Source organism: Ursus americanus, chromosome 9, assembly GCF_024610735.1.
Source record: "Ursus americanus isolate L20-20 chromosome 9, mUrsAme1.1.p, whole genome shotgun sequence".
NCBI lineage: Eukaryota > Metazoa > Chordata > Mammalia > Carnivora > Ursidae > Ursus > Ursus americanus.
This window is the reverse complement of record NC_142135.1, coordinates 33,563,424-33,579,309: the sequence shown is the minus strand read 5'-3', so window position 1 is coordinate 33,579,309 and position 15,886 is coordinate 33,563,424. Positions and strand designations below refer to the sequence as shown.

At 48.8% G+C, this 15,886-nt stretch overlaps 1 long non-coding RNA gene across 2 annotated transcripts in view; it reads right to left on the bottom strand.

Annotated features, from left to right (window-relative positions):
* Positions 1–11,802, bottom strand: part of LOC148109443 (uncharacterized) — a 48,742-nt gene extending 36,940 nt beyond the window's left edge. For both annotated transcript variants that reach the window (XR_015725635.1, XR_015725636.1), the window contains exons 1-2: positions 11,521–11,802; positions 775–1,017 (exon numbers count right to left, since the gene is read on the bottom strand). This is a non-coding gene — a long non-coding RNA (uncharacterized LOC148109443). The remainder of the gene's footprint in view (positions 1–774; positions 1,018–11,520) is intronic.
* Between the last annotated feature and the right edge of the window lie 4,084 nt (positions 11,803–15,886).

The following is a 15,886-nucleotide window of genomic DNA, read 5'->3' as shown; positions in this document are numbered from 1 at the left end:
AAACCCAGGAAGACGAGCTTTTCACTCCTTTCCATTCTAAACCTCACCATGTGTGGGACCACATGTGGCATATTCATTTCCATTAATAATTCATTCCTTTACAATAGGACCAGGATGCCTTCCATAGTGGCTACTTCCAACAAACACAGGAAATCCCTAATTTCCACATACTTTGGGTTCCAGGAAGTTGGAAGATTGAGAACAGTGAGGGATCAAGCCAAACAGGACTCCTCACCTAGCCCAGTGGGCACAGGAGTGTGCCCCTAACATGCAGGAGAAGTTCTGACGGGACGAGCTCATCCTGGGTTTCTGGCATGAAGAGGCATCCTAGGCAGAGCAACCCCGGACGAGAAAGTGACAGGAGCATTCATTACCTCCAGGCCTAGCCAGCTGGGGGCTGTCAGACACTCCTTCCTAGCTAGACGGGGGTCAGAAGTTCTCCTAAAAATAGCTGGGCCAGGCCAGCTCTGGAAGTCAATGCTGCATCAAAGGTTTATGAAAGCTCACAGAACAAGTCTGGGGCGGCCAAAGCCCTCCCTGAGGGGTCAGCAAGGCATCAAGAAAGGGTGCCCATGTTTCTTTAAAACGGCGATGGGTATTAAGGAGGGCACATATTGCATGGTGCACTGGGTGTTATATGCAAATAACGAATCATGGAGCATTACATCAAAAACTAAGGATATACTGTATGGTGACTAACATAACATAATAACAAGTTACTATTAAAAAAAATAAAACGTATTCAAAGAAGGGTCCTCCCTGCCCACCACCTACCTAGTTGGATTCAAAGTTTGGTCCTTCCTGTGACGGGGGGAGGTACAGGTGAAGCCCCGGGGAGGATTGCGGTCCATCACTGATCTTTCTGGAGGGAGTGGGCGGGCTGAGCCACAAGGTTATTGACAGTCGGACCCCAGGGCTCCAAGAAGGCACTGCGTCCTGCGGGATGCCGGGACCAGGACGACGACTCTGTCCTTCGTACCAATAGAAACTCTGCGTCTTTGATGTCGACGGATTGTTCTAGTAGTTAAAGAAAAAAATACACTGCTAGGAAAAAATGTGTAAATTTTCCTGCCACAACTGAAGCTCATGTGTTTTTTTCTGCTTTCTGTGAGTGCAGCTGGTAGCGGGTCACCCATGTCTCCAGGCGAACGGGAAGTAGCTGTTCACGCTCCTCTCCTCCATCATAACCCCGATTCTCCAGGGCTGACACCGAACCGAAGCGTGCAGGGGTAACCCTCCCACGGCGCTCGGACAGGAAGCGGGCTTGGGCTGGCCATGGGAGAGGGGTGCTTCCCAAGACGCCCACCTTACCGGCTTTACTTTTCCTTGGCAGGGGGGAGGTGAAAGACATAATGAAATTCACTGTTTTAACCACTTTTGAGTGTGCGATTCAGTGACATTACATGCGTTTGCATTGTTGTGCATTTGTCACCACCATTCATCTCCAGAACTTTCTCATTTTCCTGAACGGAAACAGTTCCCATGAAACAATATCTCTGACATCCCTGTCCCAACCCCCTGCCCTCGGGAACCTCTGTGTTACTTTCTGTATCTACAAATTCAGCTACTCGGTTTTTTTTTTTTTAAGATTTTATTTATTTATTTGACAGAGAGACAGCCAGGGAGAGAGGGAACACAAGCAGGGGGAGTGGGAGAGGAAGAAGCAGGCTCTCAGCGGAGGAGCCTGATGCGGGGCTCCATCCCAGAATGCCGGGATCATGCCCTGAGCCGAAGGCAGACGCTTAACGACTGAGCCACCCAGGCGCCCCACGAATTCAGCTACTCTAGGTGCCTCGTGTAAGTGGAATCATGCAGTACTTACTCTTCTGTGACTAGCTTATTTCATTTAGCATAATGGATTCAAGGTATATCCGCATGGTAGCTTGTGTCAGAATTTCCCCTCGTTCTACGGCTTCTATTCCACTGTATGGATATACTAGTTTTTACGTATCCATTCATCCATCCACAGGCATTTGGGTCATTTCTATGTTTTGTCTCTTGTGAATAATGCTGCTAGGAACGTGGATGTACAAAAATCTGCTCGAGTTCTGCTTTAAATTCTTTTGGGCATATACCCAGAAGTGGATCAAGTTTACTTTTTAAAATTAAATGTTATTGACTCAGACAGCTCATAGTGTATGCTTATCCTTGGACCTTGCCCTTCCACTCCAGAAGAGAGAAAGCCAGCGTGTAAACAGCAGCCTCACACAGCAAAGTTCGGCCTAGGCATTTGTGATATCGTGATTTCTAATAAGAACCGTATACTTGGTCTTCTGCTCTGGAACGAGCTCCTCAAAACCCTTTTAATTTCCTAAGTGATAGGAGCCAAGGAGGCATCTCTTCTTCCTCGTTCTTAAAGTGGCTCCAGAGCCGGAAGGGTGAAATGGGTATCTTTTGTTATTTTGTTATTCATAACGAGCCCCTTTCAACCACACCTTATGTTAAGGAAGTGACTTTTGTAAAGCCCTTAGTAACCTAAGGATGGGGGCACCAACCTTGATTAGAGGGATGGAACTTTCAATCCCACCCCCACTGCCCCACCTCTGGGGAGAAGAGGGGGGCTGAAGGTTGAATCAGCCACCGATGGCCAATGTCTTAATCAGTCATGCCTATGGAATGAAGCCTCCATAAAACCGCAAAAGGACAGGGGGGCCAAACACTCAGAGAGCAGGGGAGCTCCATACCCCTTCTCATGTACCTCAACCCATTCCTCTCTTCTGTCTGGCTGTTCCTGAGTTATATCCTTTCGTAACGAACCAGTAGCCTAGTAAGTGAACTTTTCAGAGTGCTGTGAGCCACTCTAGCCAATTAATCAAACGCGAGGAGGGGGTCATGGAACCCTGGGACTTATGGCCAGGGGGTCAGAAGCACAGGGGATAATCTGGGCTCCTGACAAGGGTCTGACATGAACGGCAGGGCAGACCCGTGGACTAAGTCCTTGACCCGAGGGCCTATTTCTCCAGGTAGATAGTATCAGCATCGAGCTGAATTTCCGGACGCCAGCAGGTTTTGCGGATTGCTTGATGCATGTCAGAAGGGAAGGACCCTGCAGTAGAGCGTGGAGAGTAGAGGGGACGCACAACAGTGGGCCCTCAGAAACTGAGCGCGATCCGTCCTGTACGCTGAGGAGAGCAGAGCGGTGAAGACTCTGTGGCCAGACTGTGAGCACTGAGGGGCAGGGACTCTCATTTCCCTGGGGCACCCAGCCTCTCATCCAGCCCTGCACACAGTGGGGTGTCACAGGAATGTGCTGATCGAATGCATGATTGAGGAAATGGAATGACATTTTATGGGGACTTAAAAAGGACAACTTTTATCAAGGACATGGCACTTAGGACCTTGAAGAACCCGAGGGAGGAGGTGGGGAGCATGGCAAGGCTCAGTGTGGGAGGAAGATGTCCTCAGGGACACCTACCGCCTAAGCATCGGCGTGGAGGCAGAAGGCCCAGGGCGCAGGCAGGAAGGAGGGGGCCAGCTTGTCAGCTGGGAGTCCTAACTCCCATTCCTTCAGAAAGTGACTGAGATAGGACCTTTAAAGAGGTGACTGAATGAAAATGAGGCCCTTAGGTTAGGCTCTAGTCCAGATGGACTGGTGTTGTTATAAGAAGAGGAAATTTGGACACAGAGGGGTCCCAGTGATATGCACAGAGGAAAGACCATGTGAAGACACAGCACGAGCGAGGATGGCCATTCACAAGCCCAGGACAAAGGCCTCGGGAGAAACCAAATATGGCAACACCTTGATCTTGGACTTCCAGCCTCCAGAAGTGGGAGAAAACAAATGTCCATGGTTTAAGCCCCCCCGCCCCCCCAGTCTGTGGTACTTATGACAGCCCCAGCAAAATACTACAAAATCCCTGTGATCAGCAGGGTCAGAGGGCATAGGATGTGCAACTCTCAGATCATGTGCTTTCAAAGCAAGGAGCTCATGCTTCCCTTTCCTCTCTCCTCATGGGCTGTGGATTGGGGCTGAGCCATGTTTGTGCAGGGAAGGTAGCAGCTGGGTGGGAGGACAGCGGGATGGGAGGAGCCCGGGCCTCTGGCACTACCAAGCCCCACACCAACCCTGGAGTGCCGAACCGTTCTGTGAGGAAACTAAACCCCAGCCCCCTGTTGCAGCAGCCCAGCCTGTGTCCTAAGTAACGTGATAGGCAGGCTACTCGAGTGCTAGCTGGTAACTGGGACCTGAAGAGTGAGGCCACTGGGACAGATAGAGGGAAGATGGAGGAAAGGCTGCAATGGACAGGGTCCCGACTGACAGCATGAAGGCATCCCAGGACCTGGAGCATGCCAGTACGTAAGCAGAAAGAAAGGAAGAAGCCCTGTTTCTCAGGCCATGGCCTTCACCTTCCTTCTATGTCTCCTTGGTTTTTTCCATCTGCTCCCTCTAACCTTTCCCCTCCTGCAACCTCTGTTCAACCCTCCAAATATTCGTTGTTGCTCCTCATTTTCTCCAGCAGTCTTCTGGCAAGAGACCCCACGGAATAGAGGGGACCAGCAGTGCCTAGGGCCCTGCCATCCCAAGGGTCTGCTGTGGGACAGGGCGGGCAACCAAGAGTTGGAGGACACTTTCTCAGTTAGAAGCCCTTCAGGAAGCTCAGGTTCATTCAGTGAAGAAATGAATACTACACTTACTCCTAATACCCCATGGCAGGTCCAGGATGGGGTGGTACACTAAGGTATAAATAAGAGGACTTTGGCATTTCTTAAATGACTATAATATGCTAGATGCTTTATAAAAATATGATCGCTCATTTAAATCTCATAACAATCCTGCATCTTCAAGATGAAATGAATAATTTCAATTTTTGAGTAATTTATCGATCATTCGTAAGTTGCTCTTAACAATGATTCTATAATTTTCTATATAGATGAAGATCAGAGTTCACAGTGGTGAAGTATTTCCTCAAGCAAAATAATTCAAGTAGACCTGAATTAAAGAGCTTTGCCGTTTAATAGCTGTGTGACCTTGACAATTGTAATCCTCTCTTTGACTCAATTTCCTGATCTGTACTAAACGTTAACAACAGGAGAACTTAACCGTATAGGAGTGTTGAGAGAATGAAAAGAGAAATGGCAGCTAAAGTGCCTAGTTCAGAACCTGGCATTACACTAGTCAATAAATGTCACTTTGGGGGAAAAAAAATCCCCAAAAGCTTAGCTCAATGACAGAACTAAAGGGCCTATTACCTTAAGGACAAGAGAAAACTACTCCTTAGAGTGGCTACATTTCACTATAGGAGCAAAGTGGTGGACTCTCTAACATTGAGAGATGATGGCGATGAGGATGGTAATGGTAATGAGGGTGGTGACAAGGGTGGTGATGAGGGTAGTGATGGTCATGAGGATGGATGGTGATGAGGATGAGGATGGTGAGGAGGATGGTGATGAGGATGGATAGTGATGAGGATGGTGATGAGGGTGGTGATGAGGATGGTGATGAGGATGAGGATGGATGGTCATGAGGATGGTGATGAGGATGAAGATGAGGATGAGGGTGGTGATGAGGGTGGTGATGGTGATAAGGATGGTAGGCATTGATTTGTTACATCTCTGTGTCAGGCACTGCACTAAACTCTTTACACAAATTATCTCATTTAATCAACTTATAAGCTGGTCTTCATATCCTCATTTTACCAGTAAGGAAGCTGAGTTTTTCAGAAATTAGGAAGCCTGTCATGTAGTAAGTGGTGGAGCCTGAGGGGAGCCCAGGCATAGAACCTCTTTGGTTTGTTTTCCATCCTTTCCAAATCACTGTAGTTAACACTAGTGCTATTTTTCCAATGATACAACAAACCATCTAAACATTTCTAAATATGGAAGCTTCACTTTTTGTTTTTCATTCTTTTCTTTCATTTTCTTTTCTAGAAACTTTTGAGAGACTGCCCCCTCCCTTTATTGGGTATTAGAAAAACCCTTAAAAATAATTAACATTGAGATCCTTGGAGACCCTTGCCCCAGGCACAGCAAAAATCTTATACAAATGTACTCTGGACACAAGACTCAAGACCCTAGTCTCTTTTCCTCCAGATTAAAATTTTTCTTTTCTTTTAAAATTTGTTTATTTAGGGGCACCTGGGTGGCTCAGTCAGTTAAGTGTCTACCTTGGGCTCAGGTCCTGGGATCAAGCCCACATCAGGCTTCCTGCTTAGCCAGGAGTCTGCTTCTCCCTCTGCCTCTGCCCCACCCCCCTCTCAAGCACTGAACATGCTCGCTCCCTCTCCTCTCAAATAAAAATTTAAAAAAATGATTTATCCTCTCAAACAAATAAATTTCTTTTAAAAAGATTTATTTATTTTGGGGAGAGAGAGAGAGTGTATGCGTACCCAAGTAGGGGGAGGGGCAGAGGGAGAGGGACAGAAAAAGACTCCCCACTGATCACGGAGCTGACTTGGGGCTCCATCTCACAGACCTGAGATCATGACCTAAGCCAAAATCAAGAGTCGGATGCTTAACCCATGAGCTAGCCAGGCATCCCAGACTAAAATTTTTCTTAAACCTGCTTATTTTCCATTTAAAGAAATGTTCTAGTTTTGATAATAAAACTTTCAAAACTTGTGGGCGGGGGTGGGTGGTGGTCAGGGAATAGAGTCTTCACAGTGCATGTAATAGGTCTCCTAATCCAGATTCTGCATTAAAATGGATTAGAGGGTAGATTGGGTTAATTACAGTAGCTTTCTGAATCTAAATCCAGACATGTTGTATAAAATTCTAGAATGCATGAGAAGTACAGAGTTACCCAGATTCACAGTTTGCCAGAAAACCAGGATGGAAAATAATCAAGGGGCAAGGCACCCAGAAAATAACCCAAAAGGCACCAGCTGGGCCGGCTGTAGACAATTACAAACTCCAGGGGAATCCAGTCCAAGTGAGCCTCCAGCCAGGCAAGACATCTCACTCACCCCACAGGGTGCTGAAAATGCGAGGAGGAAGGAGGCTGGCTAGCAAGGGACTTGCCTGGTGGAAGGTGGGTAACCCCATCCAGAAAAAGTGCTTCCCCAACTTCCAACAAACAGCCTTGTTCACAGGGTGCACCCTCTCCTTCCCCCTCCAAAGTTGACCCTATGGGTGGTCCCCGTGGAACATGCAACATTCTCAAGGCTTCATCTCACCTCGTTCTTCCTCAAAGTTTTGGGCTAGAGCAGTGTTTCTCCAAGCCTGGTGGCAAGATCCCCACCTCTCCCCCCGCCCCCAGCAGAATCACAAAAGATGCTTCGTCCCCCTTCTAGCCCTGCTAAGTCAGAATCTTGGGGCTTGGGCTCAGGAATCAGCCCTTTTAACAAGCTCTCTAGGGATTTAGATCCAAACTCAAGGGTAAGAAGCACTGAACTGCAAGCAATTTGAAACAGGAATGGTGTGTTGTCCGCTGTGGTTTTCTTGGAGCCTGGCACAGGGTCTGTGACTGGTAAGTGATCAGCAGTCATTTAGGGGATGGATGAATGAATACCGGGAGCTATATCCCCGTCATTTGGGGTGGGAGTTAGCTCGCAGAAGAAGGGTCTCCTGGAAGGCTCAGGCCTGCCTAGGCCAGGGCAAGGCCTCCTGAACTCTTCTTATGTGGGGCCTGGCGTCTCTGCCTCTTTTGCCTTCCTTTGCCCTGCCCTACGGCTCAGCCACATCTGAGCAGCCCCAGCCCTGGCCCAGGGCCTAGCAAGGCCACCCTGCAGTCAGATGCTTCTCTCTCCAACAAACTGCCAGACCAACCACATTGGGCTCTCAGGACTGGAATTTGACAGAACAGGAACCAACCTCAGGTCTGCAGACAGCCACACCACCCTGAGCCAGGAGGGAGGTGCTGGGGTCAGCCCAAAGAGAGGCCAGAGGTTTAACCCCACTGAACCACACAGAGCTGCCATCCAGCCTTCCCAGGAGCGAGGTTGGCCCTTCCTGAGCCAGCTCTAGCTGGTTGATGCAGTACAGCAGCTCCCCCATCCTGGCCCCCCCCAGAACACTGAGTTCTGGACTGTCTAAGTTGATGAAATTATCTGATGTGGTCACACTGCCTCATTTTGCAGAGAGCAGTTAGCTTTCACCACACTTTCATTTCTGCTATCTCTGTTATCTCATTTTGTCCTCCAGGAAGTACAGGGGTATCTGAGAGGACAAAGAGGTGGAGCGAGTGCTCAAGGTCACAGACCTGCTGAGAGGACCAAGGTCTGTGCCTCTGCTCAGAGCCCGGCCAGAAGACCTGGGGAGGCAGCTGGTCACATGCTTCTCAAACATGACCGTCATTAACCCTCACTGGGGAGTGTGTTTGCCAATCTCCAGACTCTCCTCAGAGCATCCAGTGGGTTCAGTGCCCCCAGGAATCTGTCTTTTAAGACGCCCCTCCAACTGAAGTGAACAATGAAGAGGCATTCTAACATACTTCTGGAGATCTCACTGGTTTCTGTGGTTTGACAAAAACGAAGGATTTTAGTGGTGAGAATTTGGAAGCCCTTTGAAAGGAAAATGGTGTCTGAAACCCTCAAGCCCTTGGCTTACGCTACACTGGGGGCCCCTTCAGAGTGATTAACCCACTAAAAGAAGATAAATATACCCTAAAGCTCTTAGTCCTCTTGGGTACTTTGGCAATGTTCAACAAGTAAGTGTTGGTTTCTTTCTTCCTTCTCTTCAATGCCAGTAACCTTTGGCTCTATGTTCTTAGCCTAATTTTGATTTTTGTCCCACTTTTGCTTTTAGCTGGTTTTTTTGTTTGTTTTTAAGTCACCTTCAGTTGTCACATTTTTTATCCCGTCTTTCAAACTCCTGAAAGCTTGACCTTTTCTTTCACACACCAAAGGCTCCCTAGTTGAAAATGTCTTGGGGCTCACATCGGAGCAATCAATTCATTTCCACCTGTGTCCCACTTGGACATTGACACCCTTCCCACAGCCAAACCTCTGGCCCAGAACTGGCCCTGCCACCCACCCCCGCAAAGGCCACCCGTGGTATTTATTTAAAGATTTATTTATTTGAGAGAGAGAGAGCAAGCACAAGTGGGGTAAGAGGCAGAGGGAGAAGCAGGCTCTCTGCTAAGCCTGATGCAGGACTCAATCTGGGGACTCTGGGATCATGACCTGAGCCAAAAGCAGATGCTTAACCCACTGAGCCACCCAGGTGCCCTCCCCTCACCTGTGGTATTTATATATATAAATTTTTTTTTTTAACTGTGTTCCCTGGGGAACGTGGAGGATGGTACCTCCACACAGCCCCCCAGGCCTATTCTAGATAAGAGCCTCCTCTGGGCAAAACTGACAAGATAAGAATTAGTGAAAATGAAGGCCTACAGTCTTCCAGACTTAGAGACGATGGTGGGTCTGAAGTTTTGATAGAAGTCTGCAGTCAGTGTTTTCCAAGTGAAGTGCTAGTGTGTGCCTGACAGGCTGATTACTAAGATATTTCTCTTACTGTTTCTGTTTTGCTCACTTCTAGTCTCTCTAAAATCTTTGCATTACTTATTTTCTAATTATAAAAAATGCATGCTCATTTAGAAACTTTGGAAATCCCAGAAAAGTATAAAATAGAAAAAAAAAAAACAAACCCTCACAAAGGTCCCACCACCCAGAGTCCTTCTATTAACATTCTGCTGTATATAGTTCCCTTTTCATATCCGTCGAGTTGTTTTTTTTTTTTTTAAGTCTTGAAGGAATGTAAGATTGTTAAAGATGTTGCAGAGTTGCCATTTCTTTCTTTCTTTCTTTTTTTTCTGATGCAAGGTTCGATGATTCATTAGTTGCGTATAACACCCAGTGCACCATGCAATATGTGCCCTCCTCACTACCCATCACCGGTCTATCCCATTCCCCCACCCCCCTCCCCTCTGAAGCCCTCAGTTTGTTTCTCAGAGTCCATAGTCTCTCATGTTTCACTCCCCCCTCTGATTACCCCCCTTTCTTTATCCCTTTCTTCCCCTACCGATCTTCCTAGTTCTTATGTTCCATAGATGAGAGAAATCATATAATTGTCTTTCTCTGCTTTATGCCCGTCAAGTTTTAAAAAATGTATTTGGGGTCACACTATTTTATAACTCAAATTTTTTTCACTTGTATATAATGCTACGTTCCTCAGGTCATTACAGCTTCTAAAGCATGATTTTTAGAAACTCCCATAGAATGGAATTATTTGAATGTACCATAATGTACTCACTAGCCCTGAGGGGACACTGTAATGGATAATCACCATTTTTGTGGACCACTTAGTACGCTTTGTATCTGAACCCTTTTCCTACGTCTAGCTACTCTCCACCCAGTGAGATAGAACCTGCCTCCCACAAGGGAAGCTGGAGAGAATACTTTTCCCGGCTATCTTGCTTTGAGAATGTGGTCCCATATCCTGGGCCATGCCAATGAGCTGAATTTGCCCCAGAAACTGGAGCATGAAGAAGCAGGAATCTCAGGCCTCCAGCTGGTTAAGGTGGGACAGGGGTGACAGCTCCAACAGGTTCCAGAAGGTTCCAGAACCCTGCCATTCAGCAGCTGTGGTGCTGACAGCATTAGCTGCAGTGTTTGTGCCCAGGGGTGTCAGCAGGGGTGTCTTCATTAGATATACTGTGGCTTATTCTGAGTGTTACTTCTGACCTCCTCCATGCCTGATTCCCTGGTTTTCCTGGAGATAATATATATGGTTATGTTGTTTCAGCATTTGCCATTTTAAATAATGTTGGGGCTGACATCGCTGGACACAATTCTGTACATATCTATCCATTTCTATAGGTTAAATTCCTAGAAGTGGAATTCCTGAGTTAAAAGTAGGAACATTTTCCAGGCTCTTGATAAATGTTGCCAAATTATGCTCCAGAAAACTAGGAATTTTTAATGTCCCATTTTTGCAGTTTCCTGGTTTTTTTTTTTTTAAAGAGGTGATATTTCTCTGTAATGTGTATCATTTTCCCAGTTTTCATTTATTCATTCAACAAATGCAAACACTGACTGTGTCAGGCACTGGGCAAGGCCCTTAAAAATAAAAATGTATCCAGTTAAGTAGCATGAAGTAAAAAAGACTATAGCAGGGGTGCGGGGGATATTAAGTCTTAATCAACAGCACCCGTCTTCCCAGCCTGATGCGAAACCAAATGAGAAATATGACAAAAGAGTAAGGTGTTTAGCGTTAAAAATATCATCTTTGTTAAGTTGATATTGAAACATCTGGCTGATATCTGCAGGCAAACTGGCTTCCTAATTCTGAAGCCTCAAATCAGGCAGGCTTGCACACTCAACTGCAGGAACAGAAGATAACTTGCATTCCTTATTAGAAACTAGCACCCAAGGGACACCTGGGTGGCTCCATTGGTTCAGCATCTGCTTTTGGCTCAGGTCATGATTCCAGGGTCCTGGGATCGAGTCTCACATCGGGCTCCCTTCAGCAGGGAGCCCGCCACTTCCCCTGCTTGTGTGCTCTCTCTTTCTATCTCTCTCTGACAAATAAATAAATAAAATCTTAAAAAAAAAAAAAAAAGAAAGAAAGAAAGAAACAAACAAACTAGCACCCGAGAAAAAGGATAGAGGAAGAGCCTGGGTTCCACCTTCCACAATCACCAACCTGATGGGTCTCGTCTCCTTCCAGGGAGCAAGTGGTAGACGGGGGTTACCAGGAGCGCACGGTCCGAGGAAACACTGTCCCGCGAAGGAAGCACCTGCAATGAGGAAGATGTATTCTCCCCTGACAAGAGTTACAAACAAGAGGAGGGCCAGATTGCCTTGGAGGGTGGGGAAAAATTTGCAATGGACCCAGGTGTTCTGGAACACTAGGGCCTTGAAGGATTTCACCTGCAGCACGAGTGGTGCTCTGCAAGCACCTGCAACAGACCTGGAAACTTGCGAATCAAAGAGAAAATGTCTGAGGCAGATCAGCCAGTGTTTGCCACAGACAAGGGGACTAGATAAGAGATCTTGTCAGTATATTACTGGTTCTGCTTCAGGGGGAGTCCTTCCTCCCCCGGAGGCCTGAGCTTTTGGGTCCTGGACAAGAACCCTCCCCCATGTGGCAGAAACTGGTAGCTGGTCCCCAAACCAGTTTCCTAGTCATCCTGGCCACAGCTCGATGACAGTGTCCAGTGTCTCTCATAATTAGGTACAGCCATGGGACTAATTTCTGGCCAGTGGAAAGTGAGCACAAGAGCTGCAGCATATCCACGTAGGCTCCATAGTGGGATGCAGAGTCTCCCCAAAATTCACGTCTCCCCAGAACCTCAGATGTGACCAAAAGAAAGACTTGAATACTTCTGACCCCAATGGGGTCCCCATACCAAACAATTCTCCACTTCTCCGTGGACACCCATTGGGTCTCCTCTCAGTGAACTCAGTCCTGACACTGACTACCTGGAGTTAACACAGACTCCACAGGTTGAAGGCTCACTCCCACAAGACTGACCCCACTTCAGACACCAATCCCAAGTCCTAGGTTGTCACCCATACTTCTGACCAATCAGCTCTAAATTGGGGGAATCCCACAATCCCCTCCTCAGGTTTGAGAATTTGTTGGAACTGCTCACAGAACTCAGGGAAATGTTATAAAGGATATAATAAAGGGTACGGACAAGCAGCTAGATGAAGAGGTACAAAGGGCGAAGTCCAGGACGGTCCTGACTGTAGGACCTTCTGCCCCCATGGAGTCGGGATACAGTATCCTCCTAGCACATGGAAACTCCACCAACCTGGAAACTCTGCAAACCCTGTAGCTGAGGGATTTTTACAGAGGCTCATCACGTAAGCATTAACTCACCTCCACCCCCTCTCCCCTCCCTGGAGGGTTGGGGTGGGGCTGAAAGTTCCAAGCTTCTAATGATGGTGTGGTCTTTCTGGTCACCAGCCCCCATCCTGAAGCTATCACCAAGAGTCGCCTCATTAGAACAAAAGATGCTCCTGTCACGCAGGAAATTCCTAGAGATTTAGGAGCTCTGTCAGGAGCTAGGGTCAAAGACCAAATATTAAAAGAAAAGCTGTTCTGACATCTTTATCACTCAGGAAATTATAAGGGTATCAGGATCTCTGTCAGGAACTAGGGATGGAGACCAAATATATATTTCTTTTTATGTCCCAGGGACCTTATTCGGCAGAAGGATCCATGAGATCATCTGGATTACAGCGGACCTTAAATCCAATGACAAGTGTCCATATGAGACAGCAAAGGAGAAGTCGCAGAGAGACACACAGGGGCGAAGGCCAAGTAAACAGAGGCACAGAGTGAGCGAAGCATACACAAGCCAAGGAATGCGAAGCATTGTTGGCAGCCACCAGACGCTGGGAGAGAGGCTTGCAAAAGCTTCTCCCTGAGAGTCTCCAGAAGGAATGAAGACTGACACCTTGATTTTGGACTTCCGGTCTCCAGAACTGTGAGAGAATAAGCTTCTATTGTTTTAAGACATGAGGGTGTGGTGATCTGTTATGGGAGCCCTAGGCACTAATTCAGGCCCTAAACCCTTCGCGAGGGCAGTCTTCCCTGCTCGTGCCCCTCTGGCTGGCTGGCACCGAGACAAGCCCTCAGAGGTCCAACGGAATGAGCCTGGGTCCCTGCCTCACTTTTCGGAGGGAGCAGGAACACCTGTGGGCCAGAAGCCCTGTTAGCTGCAGTAAACCTCCCTTCTGGATGTATCTGTACAGCGGCCAGAGTTATCTTAACGACCCCCTCCCCTGCCCCGAAAAGCAATAAATTGGCATTCTGGTTTGCACAGCAGTCTTGTGGAGTTTGTAATTCTCGTCTGCCTCTGAAAAGACAGACCATCTATAAATACACTGAAAGTCCTGTTGTCAGAACTGGGAAGCCGAGAAGCAAACCCTAATCCTCCAAACGCAAAAAACAAAACTGGGGCCAGGGGCCTAGTCTGCACCCAGCCACCCTCTGGCAGATTCTCCCCCCCACACACACCCCTTAGCGTGGTCTCTCCCACGGCCCCCAAACCTCCCGCTTGCTCCTGGACGGGGCGCGAGGGAGTGGAGGCCAGGCTGGGCCAACTTGGGAGCCAGGACGCATCCCGGTCTCCGCCTCTCCTGGGTGGAAACAGTGTGCCGCTGAGCGGGTCCTCTCCTCCCCAGCGACTGCAAACGTGGGGCTCGCTGGGGGGAAGGAGCAGCAGGCGGGCCAGGAGGGCAGAGGGGAGGGCAGGCTCATTCTGAGAACAGCAGGAAAGGAAGAACGGAGCGAAGGAAGGTGAGCGAGGAGCTGGAGCCCTGGGCACCTCCGCCCGGCCCTGTCCGCCTCCAGGCTCCTTCCCGTGGAGTGCAGCGTAAGCTGCTCTCTAGCGGGGCTCGGCCATGTAAACCTGACCCTTGGAGGTGAGACAAGGCCTCCCTCCCAGCACCGAGCTCCTTGGTGGCAGGCATATGCTCTGTTGGACGCTCTGCGTCGTCTTCCCCTCCACCCCCGCTCCTGCAGATCAGGAAGCAGTGGTCATGCAGGCTGCTGGACCGGGAGGCCAAGGTCAGGCTGTGAAGTCCCCCGAACGCTGAGGGAAGACTGAACCCCACTCTGTGGACATTGGGGTGACTCTCGGTAGTGGCTTGTAAGATCTGTATTGTAGAACACCAACTCTGGGAGCCATACCTGCAGAGTAAGACCACAAGAAACACTTGCGAAGCTGAATGAAAGCAAAATGCCGTATTGCTGCTCGCCACACAGCGTGTTTCAGTCTCGCGCACGCATACACGCGCACGCGCACGCATACACGCACGCACGCACGCGCCCCCCAGCCTCCCAGCCACCCCCGCTGAAAGCAGGAAACTATGTGGCTGGCAGGCTTCCAGTGGGCTCCCCAGCGGCTAGCGGGATGCGAAGCTCTGCTCCCCGAGAGTGAGTCCATGGAGACAGAGGTCACCGAGGGTAAGGATCGGAAATGCCAGGTCCGATGTCAGAAAAAAGTCTACGTCAGCCATACAGAAGACGTCACATCATCTTCCATTTGTGCCCCGTGCATGTAGGACAGCTTTGGTGAGGGATGCCAGCCAGTGGTGGAGTCAGAAGGCGGCTCCGCTCCCAGCTCACGTGGAGGAGATTTCAGGCCCCTCCAGGGTTTTGGAATCCAGGGTTTTGTTGTTTTCTCCTCTCTCTTTTCCCTTCTTCTCTTCCTTTACTTGTCTGGCCTGAGAATATTCTTGGAAGTCTATGGTCCAGAGAAGTCCTGGTGGGTCATTTGTGCTAGCAATAAATCCCTCACCTCAAGAAGGTTAAGTTGAGGGAGAGTCCTGGGCAACTCAGTGGGGCTGAGTCAACACCATACATGTCCAGCCCAAAGCTCTGTGCAGGGAGTGAGATAAACATTGCATCAGACACTGAAGCTACCCAGAGAAGGTGACAGGTCATGGGCCTAGATGGCAACAGGTCAGGACAGGGTGTTGCCAGGGGCTGAGGAGCTTAGGACAGTGGACATTCAGGAAAGAGAAACGTGGTAGGGAGGGCAGAGACTCCTGAGAAAATTTTATGGAAAGGATGGAGCTCAGCATAAGCATGGCAAGAAGGTGTGGCATCCAGGATGGTCTTGGCCCCCCTGGAGGAAGGATCAGAATAGGCCAAGTGGGGACAAAGACCCACTGGACAGAAACCCAGAGCTGCTCAAATTCCATCCTTTCCCAGCTCAGGAGGCTTGGGGTCTGGACCCCCATCCTCCTGGAGCATCTGTGCTCCTTTACTCTGATCTTCTGCTGTAGTCTTTGTTCCAAAATCTGGTCTGCCTCAGTTGTAATGCTAGATTTCTCCCCCAGCCTCCGAGACCCTCTGGGGGGGACACTCTGCCTTTGCCCAGACTGTGCCTTTGGACCAAGTATTTGCTGCCAACACCCCACACCTTGGCTTCCCTGCCTCGTGACTGCATCAGGGGATAAGTCTTCAGAGGCTTCTCTCTAGGCAGGACACAAAGAGAGGGGGAGTTCTGATGAGCCCCATTCTTGGAAATAATCACGGAGGACAGAGGTTC